We start from the raw sequence: 26026 nt of genomic DNA, 5'->3' as shown, positions 1-26026 counted from the left end.
ATGTCTAGACATACCTGGGAGCGGCAAGCCAGGTCACTCAACATGATCCCTGACCTCTGCGCATGACTGTTGCTCCCCTGAATGTGTCTGTAGCCACAGTTGTGCGGGAACCACTCAGCTGGTTGGGCCCAGCACAGGTGAGTTTGGTACTCCATGTCTGTATCAGATGAGACATTGGGACCCATGTGTGTCCTGGGCAAGACTGCGACCCCACGGTTTGGATGGTTGGAGTTAATTCTGAGATCAGGCATGCTTTGACTGTACGACACACACATGTATTGTAATAATGTAGAATCACGGCATCATCTTGTAAGTGTGATTAATTTATTTGTGGTGGGGTACGGGTTTGTGGGGATGACAAGAGGTGCACAGCGGGAGTGTAGAATCCAAAGTTCACTGGGGGAGTTGGTATCCTTGTCGTAGCAAAATGTCAGAGTCCATGCCACAGTCTTCGTCAACATAGGTCAGACAGTGACCAGCAAGTCCATGTGGCAGAGAATGTCATGTGCTGCTATTGGGCCAGAGGGCCAGGTGCCAGGCCAGGTGACCTGGGAGATGGTGATGTTCTGCTGACTCTCACAGTCTTTTTCGTGGACGACCCATCTTCCTGCGGGGACCCTCGGAAGCAGTCCGTGACGATGTCTGTGACGCTCCGTCGGATGAATCCTCCTCCTCCTGATCCCTCCCTGTGTCTGGTAATGGCCTTCGCCTGGTGCCAGAGGGAGGGTTGCCCATGTTGTCGGCAATCCGACGGAGTACACCGGTCATTTGGGTTTGCACCGCCACGAGCTCAGCCTGTCTATCCTCCATCCTTCCTTGGTGTTGCAGTTGACAGGCATGTTGCTGGGACTGCAGGGTCTTCATCTCCTGGAGGGTCCCCTTGATGTCATTGAGGGTGGACGCAATCTGGTCCATGCCCCTGGTGTCACGCCGGTATGTATCCAGGATGTTGCTGACCTGGGACACTACCGGGTCCTGAGCTGCCTGGTCAGGTTCGCGCCTCCGCCGTCCTCCACTCCCGCCACCCCTGCCCACGTGCACCTGGCCTGCCGTTGTGGGTGCATCGGGTCTCCGGGACCCCTGAGGGATGGCATCTGCGTTGCCGCCTGCCTCCTCCTGGGTGCCCGGAGGACCGTGTCCCTCCTGGGCAGACTGGCTGGGTGGTCGTGTGCGGGCAGGGCTCCTGGACGTCTCCTGGGATGTGGCAGGAATGGGGGTGGTGGTTGGCACAGTTGTACCTGACGCAGGTGCTGCAGGTGGTTGGACACCAGAGGGGCCAGGTTGGTCTGGGTCATCCACGGAGTGGTGAGAGTCATCGCTGGCGGTGGGGTCATCATCCCGCGGAGCCTGGTCCTGTGTGACTTCCCCCCCAGTGTTGGGGGGTGTTCGTCGACGTTGACCTGTGTGTGAGAGAGACAATGTTAACAGTGTCACATGTGGCATCCATGTTGCATGCATTTCTGATTTGGCACTCTTCCTCTGGGTAGTTGGATCTGTCCTGCATTCCTCTCACAGTGCACTTGTGCATGGCTATGTCCCTTGGCCACAGCTGTCAGGGCTTTACGCATGTGTGAGACACAATCTTAGTTGATGCATCTATTTGGGTACACAGTCAGCAGTGTGGTGTGCGGGCGTAGCGAGCCATGCAGAGGCGCCTTACGTGTTGCACTGTACGTGGCCAAATGGTGTTTTGGCAAGGCAATTTGATGTTGCAGGTAGGGGACTGAAGCATTTGTGACAGGGTTCTTACCGACACGGTGGGTGGGTATACTGGGTGTGTGGTTAGGTCTGTGCCTGCAGCACGGATGGACTCGTGCACAGATTGACACATGGACCGGTCTTCATCTATGGAAGGGGGGGTTGAGGCACTGCCAGACCTGGTCTGCATGCACACAGTCCACCGGCTGACGAGTGGACATGGCCACACCACCCAAGGGTGATTTAGTCTCCCTGTGTCTCCCTTCCTCCCTCCCTCTGTCACCCTCCTCCCTCCCTCTGTCGGTCTCCCTCTGTCACCCTACTCCCTCCCTCTGTCTGTCTCCCTGTGTCCCCCCTCTGTCTCCTTCCCTCTCATTCCCCCTCTCCCTCCCTCTCTTTGTCACTCTCTGTCACCTCAGGCCAGCTTCCTGGGCACACACAGTTAGCCGGTCTTTGAATGGCCATTGGCTTGTTCATGTGAGTTAGTCCCTGTTCTCCGGGCACCCATTGGGCAGTGTGTCTGAGTGTAGGCTGCTGCTGTGGCGGTGTGTGCTGAGACTCTATCAGAGCGATGCATCTTCATTGTCTGCTGTTATGTGCAAATTGTGCCTTCAGACCCATGGCATCCTGCATGGCAGCCATCATTTGCAGGCAAGACAGTACTGTGTGGGTACACACAGTTTGTATGGCTGTGCCCTGGGCCATAAGGGCTGAGGGCATTGTTGTGTGCTTGTGAGTTGCTCAATGTTAGTTTTGCTGCCCCCACTCCCAGCATCGACCACATCCTGTGTTGTGTTGGTGTTTTGTGTGGCCTGTGACTTGGCATGGCCCTGATTGATGCATGGGGCATGGAGGCGCCAGTGGCATGTGTGTGTTTGTGGAGTGTTGTTGTGTCCGGTGGTGGCTTGGGGGGGGTGGCATGCATGATTGATTGTGTATGGCATCCCCCCCATGTGAGGTGAGTTGTTTGTGTACTCACCAGGGTCTGGGAGTCCTGGCAGTCCGTGTAGTCCCTCCACCGCCAGCGTGGACATCACCTTCTCCTCCCAGGGATGGTATTGTACCGGTCTGGGGGGCGGCCCTCCTCCAGTGATGTTCCCCTGGTTGTGATTGTCAGTCATCTTCCTCTTGACCGTCCTCCGCAGATCGTACCACCTGGATTGGCACTCGTGCCTGGTCCTTCTGGTTGTCCCAACAGCATTCACAGAATCGACGATCCTCTGCCACATGGCGGTTTTTTCGGATATGCTGGTCTGTCTGACCAATGTCCCAAAGAGCTGTGGCTCGACTCTGAGGATTTCGTCGACAAGGATCTCCAGCTCCTCCTTTGTGAACTTTGGATTCTTGGTGGTGGACATGGCGTGGGGTGTGGTTGTGGGGGTGTGGGTGTGGATGGCTGTGGGTGTGTGGGTGTGGTAGTGGAGGTGTGTGTGTGAATGTGATGAGGGGGTGTTTGTGTAGGTGGTTGTGTGAAGGTATGCAAGTGTGAGGTTCAAGTATGGTGGTGTGGGTCGTCTGTGGGCTCTGGCAGCAGTGGGTCTGTTGCAAAGGCTCATGGTTTGTGTGTGTGGTCCATTTTTATTGGTCCATTTGTGGGTGTGGCTGTGTTTGAAATTTGTGTGGGTGTGTTATGAGGAGTGATTGAGTTTTGGGCCTCTGTTTGGCAGTTTGGCAGTTGCAGGTGAGTGTATGTGATGTTTGTGGGGTTGTTGGGCCTGTTTGGTGGTGTGGGGAAACTCTACTTGACTCTCCTTGTGTAAATATGGTTTGTCCGGGTTCAGTACGTGTTTTTTTGGCGTCAGTACGGTCCGTACATGCACTGGTGGGGGTGCGGTCCGTACATTCCCTGGTGGGGTGGTGGTTCGGTGCGTACATACACGGCTGGGGTGGGTGTTTGGTGCGTACATACACGGGTGGTGGTTCGGTGCGTACATACACGGCTGGGGGGGGTTCGGGGGCGTACATACACGGGTGGTGGTTCGGTGCGTACATACACGGCTGGGGGGGGGGTTCGGGGGCGTACATACACGGGTGGGTGTTTGGTGCGTACATACACGGCTGGTGGTTCGGTGCGTACATACACGGCTGGGGGGGGGTTCGGGGGCGTACATACACGGCTGGTGGTTCGGTGCGTACATACACGGCTGGGGTGGGGGTTTGGTGCGTACATACACGGCTGGTGGTTCGGTGCGTACATACACGGCTGGGGGGGGTTCGGGGGCGTACATACACGGCTGGTGGTTCGGTGCGTACATACACGGCTGGGGGGGGGTTCGGGGGCGTACATACACGGGTGGGTGTTTGGTGCGTACATACACGGCTGGTGGTTCGGTGCGTACATACACGGCTGGGGTGGGGGTTTGGTGCGTACATACACGGCTGTTGGTTCGGAGCGTACATACACGGCTGGGGGGGGTTCGGGGGCGTACATACACGGCTGGTGGTTAGGTGCGTACATACACGGCTGGGGGGGGGTTTGGTGCGTACATACACGGCTGGTGGTTCGGTGCGTACATACACGGCTGGGGGGGGGTTCGGGGGCGTACATACACGGGTGGGTGTTTGGTGCGTACATACACGGCTGGTGGTTCGGTGCGTACATACACGGCTGGGGGGGGTTCGGGGGCGTACATACACGGGTGGGTGTTTGGTGCGTACATACACGGCTGGTGGTTCGGTGCGTACATACACGGCTGGGGGGGGTTCGGGGGCGTACATACACGGGTGGTGGTTCGGTGCGTACATACACGGCTGGGGGGGGTTCGGGGGCGTACATACACGGCTGGTGGTTCGGTGCGTACATACACGGCTGGGGGGGGTTCGGGGGCGTACATACACGGGTGGGTGTTTGGTGCGTACATACACGGCTGGTGGTTCGGTGCGTACATACACGGCTGGGGGGGGGTTCGGGGGCGTACATACACGGCTGGTGGTTCGGTGCGTACATACACGGCTGGGGGGGGTTTGGTGCGTACATACACGGCTGGTGGTTCGGTGCGTACATACACGGCTGGGGGGGGTTCGGGGGCGTACATACACGGCTGGGGGGGTTCGGGGGCGTACATACACGGCTGGTGGTTCGGTGCGTACATACACGGCTGGGGGGGGTTCGGGGGCGTACATACACGGGTGGGTGTTTGGTGCGTACATACACGGCTGGTGGTTCGGTGCGTACATACACGGCTGGGGGGGGGTTCGGGGGCGTACATACACGGCTGGTGGTTCGGTGCGTACATACACGGCTGGGGTGGGGGTTTGGTGCGTACATACACGGCTGGTGGTTCGGTGCGTACATACACGGCTGGGGGGGGTTCGGGGGCGTACATACACGGCTGGTGGTTCGGTGCGTACATACACGGCTGGGGGGGGGTTCGGGGGCGTACATACACGGGTGGGTGTTTGGTGCGTACATACACGGCTGGTGGTTCGGTGCGTACATACACGGCTGGGGTGGGGGTTTGGTGCGTACATACACGGCTGTTGGTTCGGTGCGTACATACACGGCTGGGGGGGGTTCGGGGGCGTACATACACGGCTGGTGGTTAGGTGCGTACATACACGGCTGGGGGGGGTTTGGTGCGTACATACACGGCTGGTGGTTCGGTGCGTACATACACGGCTGGGGGGGGGTTCGGGGGCGTACATACACGGGTGGGTGTTTGGTGCGTACATACACGGCTGGTGGTTCGGTGCGTACATACACGGCTGGGGGGGGTTCGGGGGCGTACATACACGGGTGGGTGTTTGGTGCGTACATACACGGCTGGTGGTTCGGTGCGTACATACACGGCTGGGGGGGGTTCGGGGGCGTACATACACGGGTGGTGGTTCGGTGCGTACATACACGGCTGGGGGGGGTTCGGGGGCGTACATACACGGCTGGTGGTTCGGTGCGTACATACACGGCTGGGGGGGGTTCGGGGGCGTACATACACGGGTGGGTGTTTGGTGCGTACATACACGGCTGGTGGTTCGGTGCGTACATACACGGCTGGGGGGGGTTCGGGGGCGTACATACACGGCTGGTGGTTCGGTGCGTACATACACGGCTGGGGGGGGGTTTGGTGCGTACATACACGGCTGGTGGTTCAGTGCGTACATACACGGCTGGGGGGGGTTCGGGGGCGTACATACACGGCTGGGGGGGGTTCGGGGGCGTACATACACGGCTGGTGGTTCGGTGCGTACATACACGGCTGGGGGGGTTCGGGGGCGTACATACACGGGTGGGTGTTTGGTGCGTACATACACGGCTGGTGGTTCGGTGCGTACATACACGGCTGGGGGGGGTTCGGGGGCGTACATACACGGCTGGTGGTTCGGTGCGTACATACACGGCTGGGGGGGGGTTTGGTGCGTACATACACGGCTGGTGGTTCGGTGCGTACATACACGGCTGGGGGGGGTTCGGGGGCGTACATACACGGCTGGGGGGGGGTCGGGGGCGTACATACACGGCTGGTGGTTCGGTGCGTACATACACGGCTGGGGGGGGGTTCGGGGGCGTACATACACGGGTGGGTGTTTGGTGCGTACATACACGGCTGGTGGTTCGGTGCGTACATACACGGCTGGGGGGGGGTTCGGGGGCGTACATACACGGCTGGTGGTTCGGTGCGTACATACACGGCTGGGGGGGGGTTTGGTGCGTACATACACGGCTGGTGGTTCGGTGCGTACATACACGGCTGGGGGGGGTTCGGGGGCGTACATACACGGCTGGTGGTTCGGTGCGTACATACACGGCTGGGGGGGGGTTCGGGGGCGTACATACACGGGTGGGTGTTTGGTGCGTACATACACGGGTGGGGGTTCGGGGCGTACATACTCTGCTGGGGTGGGGGTTCGGTCCGTACATACACGGGTGGGGGTTCGGGGCATACATACGCGGGCGGGGGGTGGTGGGGTGTTCGGCGCGTATGCGGGCACATGTCTCCATGGTTGCTATGGGAGTTCGGTTCGGACGGTGTTTTTTGCGTACGGTTGTGAAATGGGGAGGACGGGAGGGATCGTACTTGCGCAGTCGGACTTTATTTTTCCGCACGGTGGGTTTCTCGCCCGGGGACGTGTCGGTGACTTTTCCCGACCCGAGGACGTGTGGGGAAATCTTCCCAATGCGATTCGTATGGACTTTTTTCCGTTCGAATCGTACTTGGCAGTTTGTACGCTACTTTGACGATTCGGACGGAAAAAAATCCGGATACGAGTCGGACGGGGAATTTTTTTACCGGATCGGAATTGGCACCCAAGTTGGAAATATCGTGGAGTGGAAATATCGAGTACAAAAATATCATTGCAAAGAATATAGATTTGAGGATAAGTAATATTGAATTTAAAAGTATAGAAGTCATTCATATCGTGTGCAAAAATATAGTTGTTTAAAATATCGATTTTTTAATTAGTCTTATGTATTTTAGTATATATTTTAAATGTATGTGATGTATTTTTTTCTATAAGAATTGTGTATCCTGTTAAATGTTTTGTAGTTATCAATTTTATTTTAATTACATTTTGTGTTTTTTTAGTTCCGTAGCGGGTTATGGGTTTATAGGGGAATAGGGTGGGAAGTAATTTAATTCTAAGAAATTAATTATTATTTTAATGTATTAATATTTATTTAATAGAGATTTTATAGTGTTAAGTGTGGGAAGGTATTTATTATTAATTATTTATTGGTTGTTAATTAATATTGATTAATTGGTAATTAATTATGGTAAATATGTAATTTTTTGGGTTGCCGGTGGTGGGGTTTATAGGGGTAAAGGGTGGGAAGTATTTTAATTGTAATTAATCAATAATAAGTTGTTAATTAATATTAATTATTTAATTGAAAATTAAATATGAAAATTGTGTGATTCATTTTAGGTGCGGGTTGTGGGGTTTATCGGGGTAAAGGGGGGAAGTAATTTATTTTTGATTAATTATTAATTAGTTGTTAATTGATATTAAGTCATTTATTAAAAATTAATTATGAGAGTTATACAATTAATTTTATGTTTGGGTTGTGAGTTTTACAGGGGTGAAGGGTGGGAAGTAATTTATGTTCAATTAATTCATAATTAGTTGTTAATTAATATTAATTAATTAATTGATATTTAATTATGGCAATTTTTTTTGTGTGTTGGTTTTACTTTTATAGGGGTAAAGGGTGTGGAGTAAATTAATTTTATAATTAGTTGTTAAATACTATTACTTTTTTAACTGAAAATAAGTTTTAATTGTGTAATACATTTTTTTACAGTTTAATTTTAGCTGTGGGTTGTGGGGATTATAGGGGTAAAGTGTGGGAAGTTAATTCATTTTATTTGTTTTTTAAATAATAATATTTCTTTAGTTGGTAATTGTTTTTAAGTTAGATGTGGGTTGTGAATTGTGTGGTGTTATAGGGTAGGAAGAAAAACAAAGTTTATGTAATAAATAATGTTTTTTTCTGAATATTTTCCAATGAAACATATTCATTTGATTGAAAATTATTTTTTAGTTTATTTAATATAATATTTTAGGGATTGTCATATGTATTTAACATTATAATATGTATTTATATTATTTTTAATATTAAAAACATTTAAACATATTTATATATTTATATATTTATTGTTGTTGATATTTTGTTTGTTTTTAATTATGAACTGACTGGAGTGGAAATAGTAATTTTTACCCCTACGCTATCTAACACTTTTCCTACTGTTACACTTAGGTGCCGATCACGATCCTGTAAAAACCGGGTACGAACCGTCGGTCGGAGCGTATTCTCCGTCCGACGCGTACCCGGTCGTCAAAATTTACAAACATGGAATTACGATTCGCACGGGAACACTATTTCCGTACGAATCGTAAAAAAGCCCGACCGAACAAAATAAACCTACAAATGCGATCCAGGAAAGCGCCGACGTGACGTTGGGACGCTCGCAGCCTGCCATTCACGAACCAGGAATTACGATTCGCACCGACGTCATCCCGCACGGTGAATATTTTCCGGCTGCCAAAAACTGCCGGGAAATCAGGACGACGCGAACAAGGACCACCAGTACGCGACGGACAGACAGGACGACGCGAACAAGGAGGACCAGTACGCGACAGGACGACGCGAACAAGGAGTACCAGTACGCGACGGACAGACAGGACGACGCGATCAAGGAGGACCAGTACGCGACAGACAGACAGGACGACGCGAACCTACGTGTCATCCCGGCCCTCATAGCAGTCGACCTCCTCTACAGGTTCGGACGCAGACGCCGCAGAAGGTCAGAACAACTAAGGGAGGGGGGAAAGTGGGGTGGGGTGGGGGTGGCAGGACCAGGGCAGGCCACAAACCCCCCACCAAAGTCACACAGCACACATGCCCAGGACATACCTGACTCCCATGCCCTGGTCACTACGAGGGGGTGGGGGCGTGTCCAGCTAAGCCAGCGACCGCCACAACGGAAGTCCGTCACGACGCAAACCAGCAACACAACCAGACCGGTACGTCCCGTACCCACGCCTGAAGAGAGTGGGTACGAGTCGTACCACGCCCACACCCACGTCACCCCAACAATGGCGGGACGGCTCGTACCCACGTGGCAAAGTCCTGGGTACGGCCCGCACAAGCATCACATAGCGTGGGGACGGATATGTACGGACCCTACCCCCACCCCGTATGCATGGAGCGTACCCCCACCCCAACAGTGTAAGTACGACCCGTACCCACACCCGCGTACGTATGGAGCCTACCCCCACCCCAACAGTGTAAGTACGACCCGTACCCCCACCCGCGTACGTATGGAGCATACCCCCACCCCAACAGTGTAAGTACGACCCGTACCCACACCCGCGTACGTATGGAGCGTACCCCCACCCCAACAGTGTAAGTAAGACACGTACCCTCACCTCGAATGCATGGAGCGTAGCCCCACCCCAACAGTGTAAGTACGACACGTACCCCCACCTCGAATGCATGGAGCGTACCCACATCCGTGTATGTCATGAGCGTACATATTGTGAAATTGGAGGGGTGGGTGCAGAGTCCTCCCAGCAGTGCCCAGACGCAGGAGGGGTGTGTGCCTAACACTCCCAGCAGTGCCCTGAGACAGGAGGGGTGGGTGCAGAGTCCTCCCAGCAGTGCCCAGACACAGGAGGGGTGTGTGCAGAGTCCTCCCAGCAGTGCCCTGAGACAGGAGGGGTGGGTGCAGAGTCCTCCCAGCAGTGCCCAGACACAGAAGGGGTGTGTGCAGAGTCCTCCCAGCAGTGCCCTGAGACAGGAGGGGTGGGTGCAGAGTCCTCCCAGCAGTGCCCAGACGCAGGAGGGGTGTGTGCCTATCACTCCCAGCAGTGCCCTGAGACAGGAGGGGTGGGTGCAGAGTCCTCCCAGCAGTGCCCAGACACAGGAGGGGTGTGTGCAGAGTCCTCCCAGCAGTGCCCTGAGACAGGAGGGGTGGGTGCAGAGTCCTCCCAGCAGTGCCCTGAGACAGGAGGGGTGGGTGCAGAGTCCTCCCAGCAGTGCCCAGATGCAGGAGGGGTGTGTGCCTATCACTCCCAGCAGTGCCCTGAGACAGGAGGGGTGGGTGCAGAGTCCTCCCAGCTGGGAGTGATGGGCACACACCCCTCCTGTCTCAGGGCACTGCTGGGAGGACTCTGCACACACCCCTCCTGTCTCAGGGCACTGCTGGGAGGACTCTGTACACACCCCTCCTGTCTCAGAGCACTGCTGGGAGTGATAGGCACCCACCCCTCCTGGCTCAGGGCACTGCTGGGAGTGATAGGCCCCCACCCCTCCTGTCTCAGGGCACTGCTGGGAGTGATAGGCCCCCACCCCTCCTGTCTCAGGGCACTGCTGGGAGGACTCTGCACATACCCCTCCTGTCTCAGGGCACTGCTGGGAGTGATAGGCCCCCACCCCTCCTGTCTCAGGGCACTGCTGGGAGACATCAGGCATTCCCCCCCCTGGGACCCCCCCTACAGTACATAGCATGTGTGTCACACCTGGACACAATGGCAGAAGTCACAGTCACTAAAAAGGGACACAGTCTGTGCCAGTGGACACTGAACTCACCTGATAACCTGGTCGCCCATACAGCATGGGGTACCGTGGGAGGATCACATCCACCAAAGCCATGTTCTCCTCCAGGGTGAATGGCTGTGACCTCTCCACAGCCCTTGACATGGTTCCAGGGAATCAGTAGCAGCAGCTGGGTTGTGGAATACAAAGATGTGCAGGCTAGTGCTCCCTCATGGGACCTGGCTGCCTTATATCTGCCTTGCTGGCCCATCTCATGCACAGGAGTACAGAGTGATTGGTCACTCACATTTGCATCCTATGTTTCCTCCAATCCCTTCAAACCTAGCAGTCTGTGGGTTCTCTCTCGGTTTCATTCTCCTGCATGATGTCAGCCCCACAAACACATTGCAACAAAGTAGATTAATTCCAACTGACTTCTGCTGTGCACCTTCCAGAACACATTCAAATTTTGAACTTGGTCTCCATGACAACCAGCATGCATGTAGGCCTTAATACTTGTCCCTCATGTGTCCCCTATGTAATTTGGAGCTTCACACACAGGTACGGTGCGTTCCGGGGCCCTAGGGCACCCCAAATGCATTGCAACGGCCCGTACACGCGTGCCTACGTTCACTATCACTATGGGTGTCCTCACGTATGCGTACTCGTAGTGGTACGGGCCGTACACACCCCTGTACGCTCCCTATCACTATGGGTGTCCTCGCGTATGCGTACTCGTAGTGGTACGGGCCGTACGCACGCCTGTACACTCCCTATCACTATGGGTGTCCTCACGTATGCGTACTCGTAGTGGTACGGGCCGTACACACCCCTGTACGCTCCCTATTACTATGGGTGTCCTCGCGTATGCGTACTCGTAGTGGTACGGGCCGTACACATGCCTGTACGCTCCCTATCACTATGGGTGGCCTCGCGTATGCGTACACGTTGTGATAGTGAGCGTACAGGCGTGTGTACGGCCCGTACCACTACGAGTACGCATACGCGAGGACACCCATAGTGATAGGGAGCGTACAGGCGTGCGTACGGCCCGTACCACTACGAGTACGCATACGCGAGGACACCCATAGTGATAGGGAGCGTACAGGCGTGCGTACGGCCCGTACCACTACGAGTACGCATACGCGAGGCCACCCATATTGATAGGGAGCGTACAGGCGTGCGTACGGCCCGTACCACTACGAGTACGCATACGCGAGGACACCCATAGTGATCGGGAGCGTACAGGCGTGCGTACGGCCCGTACCACTACGAGTACGCATACGCGAGGACACCCATAGTGATAGGGAGCGTACAGGCGTGTGTACGGCCCGTACCACTACGAGTACGCATACGCGAGGCCACCCATAGTGATAGGGAGCGTACAGGCGTGCGTACGGCCCTACCACTATGGGTGTTGTTGCGTATGCCTACTCGTAGTGGTAAGGGCCGTACACATGCCTGTACGCTCGCCATCACGATGGGTACACATACGGCAGCTCTCCCATAGTGATATGGGAACGTACACAGGCCCTCTTCGCAGCAGTACAGCGGTTTTCACACATCACAGTGGTGACAGGCGGCACACAGGTAGGGATAGGGCGGACATACTTGTCCATGGATGGACATACTTGTCCATGGATGGACATACTTGTCCATGGATGGACATACTTGTCCATGGATGGACATACTTGTCCATGGATGGACATACTTGTCCATGGATGGACATACTTGTCCAATAATTGACATCAAGGCATCGTCTGTGCATTACTACATGTGTGGGGCACAGGTGTGACGGCCTGTGATGTGGAACATTACTCCTGAGTCGAGAAGGCACCAGATGTATGATGAGATGTATACAGATGTACTGTGTGATGGTGCAATGTGTGCCAGGCATGCCCTTGACTCCTTTGACATGTGTGCATGTCGTACTGCACACTTGGGGTGAGCGTCACTGGCATGGCACGGACACGGAAGTGTCCCCTGATGCCCGGTACAGGGGTTACCACACCTGACTTGTCACTACCCACGGTGCACAATGTGACTATGTCATGTATGTGTGGGGGCTTCCCATCAGGTTGATGTTGGAGCACCCTCAAAAGTTGCAGCCGTTGCAGCAACCAACATGTGTCTGTGTGTAGATTGTCATTGCACACTGTTCCGCACACCATGCCACATGTGGTATCGGATGTGAGGTGCACATGTATGCATGGGACACGGAGTAGCGTGACAAGGACATGTCTGCGTCCTCACAATGAATGTGTGGTGAGTCATGACATGTGCACCTTCATGGCAAGGTGTGTGGGCTGTCCTAGTGTAATGTCATGTGACCTGTGGCTCTAGTGTTCCGCTACCAGTCTCTGCAATCGGCATCCTACTTCTGCTGATGTGTGGGCGTATGTCACTCCTGTCTTGCGTCTGGCTGTTCACTTGCACTGGGACACAGCTATTCCCATGGCATGGCATGGGGAGGTTCTCAATCTCCGTGTGTAGCTGGGTCTTGGTAGGAGTGTCACCTTGCATCCATACGTGTCCTGGGCATGTAGCACATACCTGACTCCCTATGTAGCATATGTGTATTGACAGATTAACATGTGCTCAGTACATATGAATAGTTGTCGTAGTGCACTCACTCTTTGTTGGACAGGCCTCACAGACGGCTTGCTCCCTCCCCGCTCGACAGGGCCCGAACTCCGGCCCACCTGGCATATCCCTACGACAAGCACCTGTACTCCGTCTCCCGACGGACCCTCTGCCCTCGGACCCCTACTCATCGCGGGGTCCAGCCCCACCGGCTTCCCCGGCCGGGTCAAGCCGCCATCTGGGGCCCTGCACCACGCGGCCGCATGGCCTCCCCTCGACCCTAACCCCGGGCCTGGCCGGCCCCGACATCCCGGCACCACCATCCACCCAGGAGGTGAGCGGACCACTTGGCAAGTCAATGGGAGAACGAACTGTCAAGGGCTCTCCCCCGCCAGGTGCCGATCGCCCCCAGCTCCCCCAGGCACTGGCTCCACCCCCTGCTGGGTGTCTGGACACCTTCATCCCGGACCCTCCGACCTCCAAGTGCGAGGGTCCGGACATCAAAGGGCACCAGCCCTATAACTGAGGCAGCTCCGGAGCAGGAAGGCAGTTGTATCCTGGAGTCGAGAGACACCGAGTGAACTCAACCTTGACGGTCTACTGGCGCTGCCGTAGCCCGCTCTTGTGAACCATCGTCCTGCCTGCTGGCGCTGCCGCGGCCTTCTGCAACAGTCATCTTCCTGGGACCTGCTGGCGCTGCCGCGGCCCGTTGTAACGACCATCCTCACCGGGACCTGCTGGCGGTGCCGCGGCCTTCTGCAACAGTCATCTTCCTGGGACCTGCTGGCGCTGCCGCGGCCCGTTGTAACGACCATCCTCACCGGGACCTGCTGGCGCTGCCGCGGCCTTCTGCAACAGTCATCTTCCTGGGACCTGCTGGCGCTGCCGCAGCCCGTTGTAACGACCATCCTCACCGGGACCTGCTGGCGCTGCCGCGGACCGTATATCTTCCGGGGACCTGCTGGCGCTGCCGCGGCCCGTTGTATCGACCATCCACACCGGGACCTGCTGGCGCTGCCGCGGCCCGTACCACCTAACCACCAAGCTCGAGGATTGTGAGCTCATCATCATCTCATCCGAACTACCTGATTGGTAAATAGACTGCCCCGCTACCCCCTTCCCTACCTTGCGAGACTCTAATCGAGGGGACCCCTGAGTCCAGACCTCCTTGTACCATTCAACCGTACCTTAAATAAGTGCTTATAAAGAACGCTGAACCTTATCCGTGTGTGATATCTGTCTGTGGGGGGGGAAGTTACTTGTCTGTACGAACGCTGGAGACGGCTCTCCCCGGAGACCTCTCCTCCTGACCCCGGCCGACCCTCCCGGTCCGTCTACCTTTTCTAACATTGGTGGCCAGCGGCGCGATCCGAATCAACGCGTAATCGTACAGAGAGTAGCTCACCCCACGACAAAACACGATGTCGACCAAAGATAGCAGCTCCACCGAGAAGTTCCAAATGGAGAAATTAGAAGAATACAACCACCGCGAACTGAGACAATTTTGCATAGAACTTGGCATTGCTACCACCGACCTGAGTACCAAGGATGATCTAAAGCGCGCTCTTGAGTCATGGACAGAAACTGGGGTCGCAGGACCCTCCGACCAAAGCAGCGTCACACCAGACCAAAACAGCATCACACCAGAGGGGAACGCCACGGCTCCCGAGGAGCGGGGAACGGGCCTCTCGCAGGAGGAGATACGAGAAAGAGACAGAGTCAGATTACACGAATTAGAGATGGCACGACTCAAGATGGATGGGGAACTCAAGTTAGCTGAACAGAAACTCAACCTCGAGCATATGCGGCTTCGAGAGGAACGAGAAGAAAAACAGAGACAGAGAGAGCTGGAAGAGAAAAAAATAACGCTCGAGCACGAGCGCCGACTGGCGGAAATAGAACTGCGCAAACAGAATAAGGAACTGGGGGTGCCTGAGCGACCACACACCCCGGGGCCAATTGAGAAAAAAGTTCACATCCCCAAGGATGTGGTCCGCGAGTATGTCCGAGAAGACGACATACAACAGTGGTTTAAAGCCTATGAGATCGCAATGACCTCCCACCGGATCGACCGGAGTGATTGGGGAGCCGGACTTTGGGGGAGATTTATCAACGAGGGTCGCGATGCCCTACTACAGCTCCCCGATCACCAAATGTCGTCCTACGACCACATGAAGGCTGCCCTCCTCACCCGCTACGGCCTCACGCCCGAGATGTACCGCCAGAGGTTCCGAGACTGCACCCGGATCCCAGGTACAACTTGGGTAGAATACGTGAACTATTTCAGCCGGGCCTTCGAGGGTTGGATCAAGGGAAGTCAGGTCACCACCTACGAACAACTCTTCAACCTTATGGTATGGGAGCACCTGTCAAACAACTGTTTCGTCGAGCTCAGGCAGCACCTACTCGACAGTAAGCTGACTGACCCCCGGCAGCTCGCCGCCGAAGCTGACCGATGGGAAAGCACCCGAGTGGGCCGGACAGGACCACACGAGCAGAATCGAAGCAACCAAAGCCAGCACCGTCCTCGGGGTGGAGGAGGAGGCCAGGGGCGAGGGAGAGACGCCTTGCCGGCAACCCCCGTGGCCAGCACCCCGCCTCCGGCCGGCCGGAGCAACCCCCCGTTGCGTCCTGGGTTCCGGGCCAACGTCACGTGCCACCGATGCCAGCGAGTCAGCCACTACGCCAATGACCCGAGCTGCCCGCAGAACCAAACACCCAAGCCCCGCCAGGTAGCTGCCGCTGCCCTCGGGGAAGAGCGATCATTGGAGGAACCAGAGGAGTATGAGCCGGCCCAGCAAGAGTGGGAACCGGCCGCCATGGTCCTGGCATGCTTAGGGGGAAGAGACATGGTTCCGCGGGCTCCCCTACCCGCCAACACCAGAAAATATGATCAGTGGGTGACCATTAATGGACAGAGAGCCGAGGCCTTGCGTGACACCGGCGCCAGCGTGACGGCCGTCCGCTGTCACCTGGTAAAGCCCGAGCAGATCCTGCCGAACATTCTCTGCCCCGTCCGCTCGGCGGATAACTCTGAGAGCATGTGTAAGATGGCCTGCGTCCCGTTTGAATGGGGAGGGGTCTCCGGCCTACTGAAGGTGACGGTCCGGGACGATGCCCCCGTGGACTGCCTCCTGGGGAATGACCTCGAGAGTTCCCCGTGGGCCACCGTCGAGAGAAGAGAGCACTTGGGGATGCTGGGCCTCCCGGACTGGGCCTGCGTAACCACCCGATCCATGGCCGCCCGTGCCGCCCCCCGATCAGAAGAAACCGAATGGCCAGCACCTCCGCCCCCGGTTGCCCCCGTAGAGGACAACGGCGAGTCCGACCTCCCGGACCCGACTACCGAAGAAGACGCGCAACACCAGGACCTTCCGGATCTGGCTCAGTGGCGGCAAGAGGGGGGGCCCACCCAAGAACAGTTCCGCCAGGAACAAAAGACCTGTCCCTCCCTCGAGGGACTCCGCCAACAAGCCAGCACCCAAAACGCCGGGGACACCACCGGAACCCACTGGGTCTACTGGGATAACGACCTGCTCTACAGCGAGCAAAGAATCGCCGAGCTGGGGGCCGGTCGAGTTCTGGTGGTACCGCTCCGCTTCCGAGACTTGCTGCTCAACCTGGCCCACGATGTCCCCCTGGCTGGACACCTGGGCCAGGACAAAACGTACAGTCGCCTGGTGACCCACTTTTTCTGGCCGAAAATGAGGAATGACGTCCTGAACCACTGCCGATCTTGCCCCACATGCCAAGCCAGCGGGAAGAGGGGTCGGAAGCTGAAAGCCCCTCTGCAACCCTTCCCTGTGGTCACCACCCCGTTCGAGAGGGTGGGGATAGACATTGTGGGACCTCTGGACCCCCGCACGGCGCAAGGACACAGGTTCATCTTGGTACTAGTGGACCATGCCACCCGCTACCCCGAGGCGGTGCCCCTACGGACAGTGACCGCTCCGGTGGTTGGCCGGGCCCTGATGGGGATCTTCTCCCGGGTAGGCTTCCCCCGAGAAGTCGTCAGCGACCGAGGTACGAATTTCATATCCAAATACATGAAGTCCCTCTGGCAACAATGCGGGGTCACCTACAGATTCACGACCCCCTATCACCCCCAAGGGAACGGACTAGTGGAGCGTTTTAACCGCACTCTCAAAGGGATGATTGGGGGATTGGAAGAGCCTCTCCGTCGCCAGTGGGATGTACTGCTCCCGTGCCTCCTCTTCGCCTACCGGGAAGTTCCCCAGAAGTCCCTCGGTTTTAGCCCCTTTGAACTCCTATACGGGCACCCTGTGCGAGGGCCCCTCAGCCTAGTCAAGGAAGGTTGGGAGATGGCCCCCCTCACGCCCCCTCCAGACGTCTTCAAATACATCCTGGCCTTGCGAAACCAGACCCGGTGCTTCAGGGAGATGGCCAAGGCGAACCTCGAGGCCAGCCAGGAGGACATGAAGAGGTGGTATGATCACAATGCCTCCTCCGTTGAATTCGAGCCTGGGCAGCAAGTATGGGTGATGTCCCCCACCGAACCATGTGCCCTGCAGGATAAGTGGACGGGGCCCTTCAAAGTGGTCGAGCGCAAAAGCCCCGTCACTTACCTCATCGACATGGGGTCCTCCCGGAACCCCCTTCGGGTCCTCCACACCAACCGGCTCAAACCACACTTTGTGCGATCCGAACTAAGCCTCTTGATGGCTACAGACAGTGGCACGGAAGAAGACTCCGAGCCCCTCCCGGATCTCCTGAAGACTCAGGAGAAGGACGGCTCCGTGGACGGGGTCCGGCTCTCTGACGCCCTCACTTCGGAGCAACGCCAGGACTGCCGGGACCTCCTGCTGCAGTTCGCTGCCCTGTTCTCCCTCACCCCCGGGGTCACCCCCTGGTGTCTGCACGACGTAGACACCGGGGACAGTCCCCCTGTCCGGCACCGGGCCTACCGCGTACCAGATCGGGTACGGGCCTGCATACAGGAGGAAGTGGCCAAGATGCTCACGATCGGGGTCATCGAGCCCTCGGACAGTCCCTGGGCCAGTCCGGTCGTATTAGTTCCCAAGGCCGCTGCCCCCGGCTCCGCCCCTGAACTGAGATTCTGCGTCGACTACCGGGGCTTGAACGCTGTCACCCGGACCGACGCTCATCCCATCCCCCGAGCAGACGAGCTGATCGACCGGCTGGGTGCCGCCCGCTACCTTAGTATCTTCGACCTAACGGCGGGCTACTGGCAGATCGGCCTCACACCCAGGGCTCAGGAACGGTCAGCCTTCTCTACCCCCGATGGCCACTATCAATTTAAGGTCATGCCCTTTGGCATGAAGAATGCCCCCGCCACGTTCCAACGCCTTGTGAACCAGGTCTTGGCGGGACTTGAAGAATTCAGCGCTGCCTACCTGGACGATATCGCTGTATACAGCCGCCACTGGTCCGACCACCTCCGTCACCTCCAGGAGGTCCTACACGCCCTCCAGCGGGCCGGCCTCACCATTAAGGCCGGCAAGTGCCAGATTGGCCAAGGGTCTGTGACCTACCTTGGGCACCAAGTGGGGAGCGGGCTGGTGGCCCCACTACAACTTAAGATTGCTGCCATCCAGTCCTGGCAGCCCCCCGTCACCCAGACCGAAGTCCGAGCCTTCCTGGGGCTCACCGGCTACTACCGGCGGTTCGTGAAGGACTACGGCAGCATCGTGGGGCCCCTCACGGGTCTCACATCCAAGAACCAACCGAAGCGGGTCAACTGGACTCCTGATTGTCAAGCGGCCTTCGAGGAGCTGAAGGCCGCCCTGTGCACCGCCCCGGTGCTCCAGGCCCCCGATTACAGTCGGGAATTTGTGGTGCAGACCGACGCCTCCGACCACGGCATCGGAGCCGTCCTCTCTCAGTTGAACCCCGAAGGTCATGACCAGCCGGTGGCCTTCATCAGTCGACGTCTCCTGGCCCGAGAACAGCGTTGGAGCACCATCGAGAGGGAGGCATTTGCAGTAGTGTGGGCCCTCAAAAAGCTCCGACCCTATCTCTTCGGTACCCACTTCCGGGTACAAACCGACCATCGACCCCTGCAATGGCTGATGCAGATGCGGGGGGAAAACCCGAAACTCTTGCGCTGGTCCATTTCCCTGCAGGGAATGGACTTCACCGTGGAGCACCGACCAGGCCAAGACCACGCCAACGCGGATGGCCTGTCCCGCTTTTTCCGCCTCGACGAAGAGAGTCCCCAAGGAGATGGGTGACTCTCCCCGCCTTCAGCTGGGGGGGACGCATGTTGGACAGGCCTCACAGACGGCTTGCTCCCTCCCCGCTCGACAGGGCCCGAACTCCGGCCCACCTGGCATATCCCCACGACAAGCACCTGTACTCCGTCTCCCGACGGACCCTCTGCCCTCGGACCCCTACTCATCGCGGGGTCCAGCCCCACCGGCTTCCCCGGCCGGGTCAAGCCGCCATCTGGGGCCCTGCACCACGCGGCCGCATGGCCTCCCCTCGACCCTAACCCCGGGCCTGGCCGGCCCCGACATCCCGGCACCACCATCCACCCAGGAGGTGAGCGGACCACTTGGCAAGTCAATGGGAGAACGAACTGTCAAGGGCTCTCCCCCGCCAGGTGCCGATCGCCCCCAGCTCCCCCAGGCACTGGCTCCACCCCCTGCTGGGTGTCTGGACACCTTCATCCCGGACCCTCCGACCTCCAAGTGCGAGGGTCCGGACATCAAAGGGCACCAGCCCTATAACTGAGGCAGCTCCGGAGCAGGAAGGCAGTTGTATCCTGGAGTCGAGAGACACCGAGTGAACTCAACCTTGACGGTCTACTGGCGCTGCCGTAGCCCGCTCTTGTGAACCATCGTCCTGCCTGCTGGCGCTGCCGCGGCCTTCTGCAACAGTCATCTTCCTGGGACCTGCTGGCGCTGCCGCGGCCCGTTGTAACGACCATCCTCACCGGGACCTGCTGGCGCTGCCGCGGCCTTCTGCAACAGTCATCTTCCTGGGACCTGCTGGCGCTGCCGCGGCCCGTTGTAACGACCATCCTCACCGGGACCTGCTGGCGCTGCCGCGGCCTTCTGCAACAGTCATCTTCCTGGGACCTGCTGGCGCTGCCGCGGCCCGTTGTAACGACCATCCTCACCGGGACCTGCTGGCGCTGCCGCGGACCGTATATCTTCCGGGGACCTGCTGGCGCTGCCGCGGCCCGTTGTATCGACCATCCACACCGGGACCTGCTGGCGCTGCCGCGGCCCGTACCACCTAACCACCAAGCTCGAGGATTGTGAGCTCATCATCATCTCATCCGAACTACCTGATTGGTAAATAGACTGCCCCGCTACCCCCTTCCCTACCTTGCGAGACTCTAATCGAGGGGACCCCTGAGTCCAGACCTCCTTGTACCATTCAACCGTACCTTAAATAAGTGCTTATAAAGAACGCTGAACCTTATCCGTGTGTGATATCTGTCTGTGGGGGGGGAAGTTACTTGTCTGTACGAACGCTGGAGACGGCTCTCCCCGGAGACCTCTCCTCCTGACCCCGGCCGACCCTCCCGGTCCGTCTACCTTTTCTAACACTCTTCCTTGTCACTTCCAAATTACTGCAGAGCGCCGCCTCTTGCCCGACCAATTCCTGACTTGGCTGCCATGCGGGAGAATGACAGCATCCGGCTCTACCGCTTCACCCAACCGTTGATTCTGGAGTTGACGGCGAGACTGGCACCACACCTGCAACCGCAGCACAGGTATCCTATGGCACTGACACCCCAGCTGAAGGTAATGGCTGCCCTACATTTTCTTGCCACGGGTACCTTTCAAAATACCATAGCTCATGTTGGTGGCATGTCCCAGAGCATGTTCTGCCGTGTGCTGCATGATTTCTTAGAGGCTATGTTGATTCACCTGGATGACTTCATCAAGTTCCCAACCCCTGATCAGTTGACTGCGGTCAAGCGTGGATTCTATGCCCTGGGAGGGATGCCCCATGTCATTGGGTCCATAGATGGGACACATGTAGCTTTGGTACCACCACACGCACGGGAGGTGGCGTACCGCAATCGGAAGCACTACCACTCCATCAATGCCCTTGTGGTGTGTCAGTCCAACATGGTGATTTCACATGTCTGTGCTCGTTTTCCAGGATCAGCACACGATGCCTACATCATGAGGCGTAGCAGGATGCCTGAAATGATGATGCAGCTGTGCAATGAAAGAGCATGTGTTGTTGGTGGGTACAGTCTGTCTGTCCTGTAATTTGCATAGCCTACCAGCACGACCGCTTCACCAGTTCTAACGATGTCCATGTGCTTCCCATGTAGGGGACGCTGGCTATCCCAACATGCCATGGCTGCTCACACCTCTCCGCAACCCCATCACGCCGGCCCAGCTCCGCTACAATACCGCCCATGGCCGGACAAGGCGAGTGATAGAGAGGACGTTTGGCCTGCTGAAGAGCCGATTTAGGTGCCTCCACAAGACCGGCGGCGCGCTCCCATATGCCCCTGCGAAGGTCTGCAAAATCTTCATGGTCTGCTGCATGCTGCACAACATGGCAGTTGAGAGAGCTGTGCCACTCATCCTGGATCAACATGACGAGGACCATCCACCCGTGGAGGACGATGGGCTTGGCAATGGGGCTAGTGATGTGGAGGATGTGGAGCCGCAAGAGGACATCCGGACTCGGCTCATACGCAACTTCTTTGCTTAGTGGTGAGTACCAGTGTCTGAGTGTGCACGCATTGGTCCCCGTGTGGCATGTGTTGTGATGTGTGTCTCCACCTGCATGTATGGCACGTGAGTCAGAGGTGTGTGTGGGTGTGTCACTTGAGTGATGGTGGCAGTGATGGTTGTATTTCCCCAGTCATAATTGTGACCTAGCATGTTGTCATCCATACATGTGTCGAGTAAATGCACATGGAAGTGGCTGTGCTTTTTGTGGCTGACTTCTTGTGTGTCTCTCTTCCCCAGGTACTTGCGCATGCCGTCTGCTGCTTGCATTGTTGTGGCACTGCTATTCCTCATGGACACGTCATCGTGGGCTGACTCAGCGTTACAGGCACGGACACGTTTGGAAGTCTCCATAGGGTAAGGGATGCATCTGGGGTGTATTGGGTGTGGCAGTTGTTCACGATGTATGCACACTGCCCCTGTCGATGTTTGGTTCCTCTGCAGTCATGTAGCATCACCATGGGACACGACATGCAGCTGTGTACACCTGAATAGATGGTCTGCCTGGTTGACAGTCATCAGTGATGGGATAGTGGATTGTGATGATGGCATCAATGTGTGTGACACTGCCCTCGGACACATACGGTTAGCATTGGCTTGACATGGTGTGGGACTTCCACATCAACGGATCAATGGTGTATGGCAGTCTCTCCGTGAGCAGCTGTGGGTGTTTAGCTGTTAGCCGACAATTGGGTGCCAGTTCCATGGCTAACACGCTTTTGTGCTGCAGAAGGGGGGTTCCAGTGTTGGACCCACATGTTACTCCACAAGATGTGTTCATGTGTACTTCAAGTTGCCTCTGCAATCCCGAAAACATGACTAATAAAGGTGTCCCTATGCCTCCAAGGTGCCTCTTCTCCGTCAATGCTGGTGTGTTGCCACGGTGCATCCAGCATGTCTGGCATGGTTTTCCCTGATAGTGGCTATGTGTCGATGTGTCGAGTAGCAAGATGCAAGCTGTGTGTGTGGGCTGAGACTGTGTATTGGGCATGATGTCCATGACTGTGTGGGTATTGTGACATGTGCCATCCCCATGCATCCAACGTTGGCCAGGCCCCCATTCTCTGCATCCACCGGACTCAAGCTTGCAGGACATGGTTCTGCCACCTGTCTACACATACCTGGGTGCCCCCCAGGACCCTGGACATGATCCCTGACCTCTGCGCATGACTGTTGCTGTACTCAATGTGTCTGTCAGCACGGTTGTGCGGCCACCCCCTCAGCTGGTTGGGCCCATCACGGGTGTGTATGGTGCGCCATGTCTGTCTTGCCTAATACACTGTGACCCGTGTGTCCTCTGCCAGACTCAGGCCACAGGGTGTGGATGGTTGGAGTCAAAAGAGAGCTCAGGCATGTTTAGACTTTACAACACACATGTAAGGTAATAATGCAACCAGCAGGCATCTTCTCTTCATGGTGTGAATTTTTATTGGGGGGGGGGGATAAAGTGAGGGGCTTTCCGGGAGTTTGGAATCCAAAGTTCAGTAGGGGAGTTGGTGTCCTTGTCAATGTAAATCCTCATAGTCCATGCCACAGTCTTTGTCAACATTGGTCAGACAGTGACCAGCAGGGCCATGTGGCAGAGAATGTCTCTTGATGCTGTGATGCTGTTGCTCCAGTGGGCTAGGTGCCAGGCCAGGTGTCCTGGGAGATGGTGATGTAGCGCCGACCCTCACGGTCCTTTCCGTGGACGACCCGGCCTCTTGCGGGGACCCTCAGCAGCAGGCCGTGACGATGTTTGGGATGCTCCGTCGGATGTCTCCTCCTCCTCCTGATCCCTCCCTGTGGGTGGTGATGTTCTACGCCGTCGGGCACAGGGAGGGTTGCCCATGTTGTCGGCCATCCGACGGAGTATATCGTGAATCCCCTGGAACACCGTCACTTGCTCAGCCTGTCTGGCCTCCATCCTCCGTTGGTGTTGCAGTAGACAGGCATGTTGCTGGGCCTGCTGGGTCTTTATCTCATCAAGGGTCCCCTTGATCTCATTGAGGGTGGACACAACCTGGGCCATGCCCTTGGTGTCCTGCCGGTATGTGTCCATGATGTTACGGACATGGGCAAATACCGGTTCCCCAGCCAACTGGTCAGGCTCGCGCTTCCGCCGTCCTCCACTCCCACCACCCCTGCCCACTTGCACCTGGCCTGCCCTTGTGGGTACATCGGGTCTCCGGGACCCCTGAGGGGTGGCATTGGCGTTGTCGCCTGCCTCCTCCTGGGTGCCCGGGACACCGTGTCTCTCCTGGCCGGCCTGGCTGCATTGTGGTGGTGGGGCAGGGATCCTGGGTGTCTCCTGGGATGTGGCAGGAGTGGGGGTGGTGGTTGGCACAGTTGTACCTGACGCAGGTGCTGCAGGTGGTTGGACACCAGAGGGGCCAGGTCGGTGGGGGATGTCCACAGAGTGGTGAGAGTCGTCGCTGCCGGTGGGATCGGGCTCCCGCAGATCCGGGTCCTGTGAGTCTTCCCCCCCAGTGTTGGGGGGTGAACCACGATGTTGACCTGTGTGTGAGAGAGACAATGTTAATTTTGGTCCATGCAACATCCATGTTTCATCAGTTTCAAAGTTGGCACTTTTCCTCTTGGAATTAGGATCTGTCTTGCATTCCACTCACAGTGCACTTGTGCATGGGTGTGTCCCTTGGACACCACTTTGGCCCCTTTAAATATGTGTGGCACAGTCTTACTTGCTGCGTCAAGTGTGACTGCAGTCAGCAGTGGAGTGGGCAGGTGTGGCGAGCCATGCATTGGCGCCTTCCGTGTAGCACTGTACATGTGCACATGGAGTGGATCCACACACTTATATAATGCAGGTAGCTGTCGTTGTGCTCGTGAACAGGTTGTGACATGGGCCTGTGTTTTGCCATGGGGAAGAGGGGGGGTTATGGCACTGGCCACCCTTGGCTACATGCACGCAGTCTACCTGCTGACGAGCAGACATTCCCACACACCACACGGCTGATTTGCTCTCCCTGTGTCTCCCTCCCTCTCTGTACCCCTCTCCCTCCCTCTGTGTGTCAGCCTCCTCCCTCTGTCCGTGTCCCTGTGTCTCCCTCCCTCTCTGTCCCCCTCTCCCTCCCTCCGTGTGTCTGCCTCCTCCCTCTGTCCGTGTCCCTGTGTCTCCCTCCCTCTCTGTCCCCCTCTCCCTCCCTCCGTGTGTCTGCCTCCTCCCTCTGTCCGTGTCCCTGTGTCTCCCTCCCTCTCTGTCCCCCTCTCCCTCCCTCCGTGTGTCTGCCTCCTCCCTCTGTCCGTGTCCCTGTGTCTCCCTCCCTCTCTGTCCCCCTCTCCCTCCCTCCATGTGTCAGCCTCCTCCCTCTGTCCGTGTCCCTGTGTCTCCCTCCCTCTCTGTCCCCCTCTCCCTCCCTCTCTGTCCCCCTCTCCCTCCCTCTCTGTCCCCCTCTCCCTCCCTCTGTGTGTCACCCTCTGTCACCTCAGCCCAGATTCCTAGACACACACTTTTTCCAGTCCTTTGAATGGCCCTTGGCTTGTTGCTGTGAGTTTGTTTCTGATCTCCAGGCACCCATTGGGTGTAGTGTCTGTGTGTGCGCTGCTGCTGTGGTTGTGTGTGCTACCACTCTTTCACAGTGTTGGCTGTTCATTAGCTGCTGTCATGTGCAAAACAGTGCCTTCACCCCCATGTGTTGATGCAAGGCGTCCGCCATTTGCTGGCGAGTCTTTCCTCTGTGGGGACACACTGTTTGTCTGGCTGTGACCTGGGCCATATGGGCAGAGGGCATTGTTGTCTGCTTCTGAGTTGCACTATGTGATTTTTGGGGCCCACCCTCCCACCATCCGGGTTACGGTGTCATGTGTTGGTGTTTTCTGTGGCCTGTGACTTGACATTGTCCAGCTGGGTGCATGGGGCATGGTGGCGGCAGTGGCATGTGTGTGTTCATGGAGTGTGGTTGAGTCATGCGATAGGTTGGGGTGGTTGCGTGCCTGTTAGTGATTTTGGTTGTGGATGAGGTCCCCCCATGTGAGGTGCGTTGTTCGTGTACTCACCCGGGTCTCGGAGTCCTCCTAATCCTTCGACTGCCTCCACCGGCTGTATGGCCATCACCCTCTCCTCCCAGGGCTGGTAGTGTAC

The sequence above is a fragment of the Triturus cristatus genome, chromosome 2_1 (genome assembly GCF_964204655.1).
Source record: "Triturus cristatus chromosome 2_1, aTriCri1.1, whole genome shotgun sequence".
Classification (NCBI taxonomy): domain Eukaryota; kingdom Metazoa; phylum Chordata; class Amphibia; order Caudata; family Salamandridae; genus Triturus; species Triturus cristatus.
The sequence above is the reverse complement of the archived record's forward strand: the minus strand, read 5'-3'. Positions refer to the sequence as shown.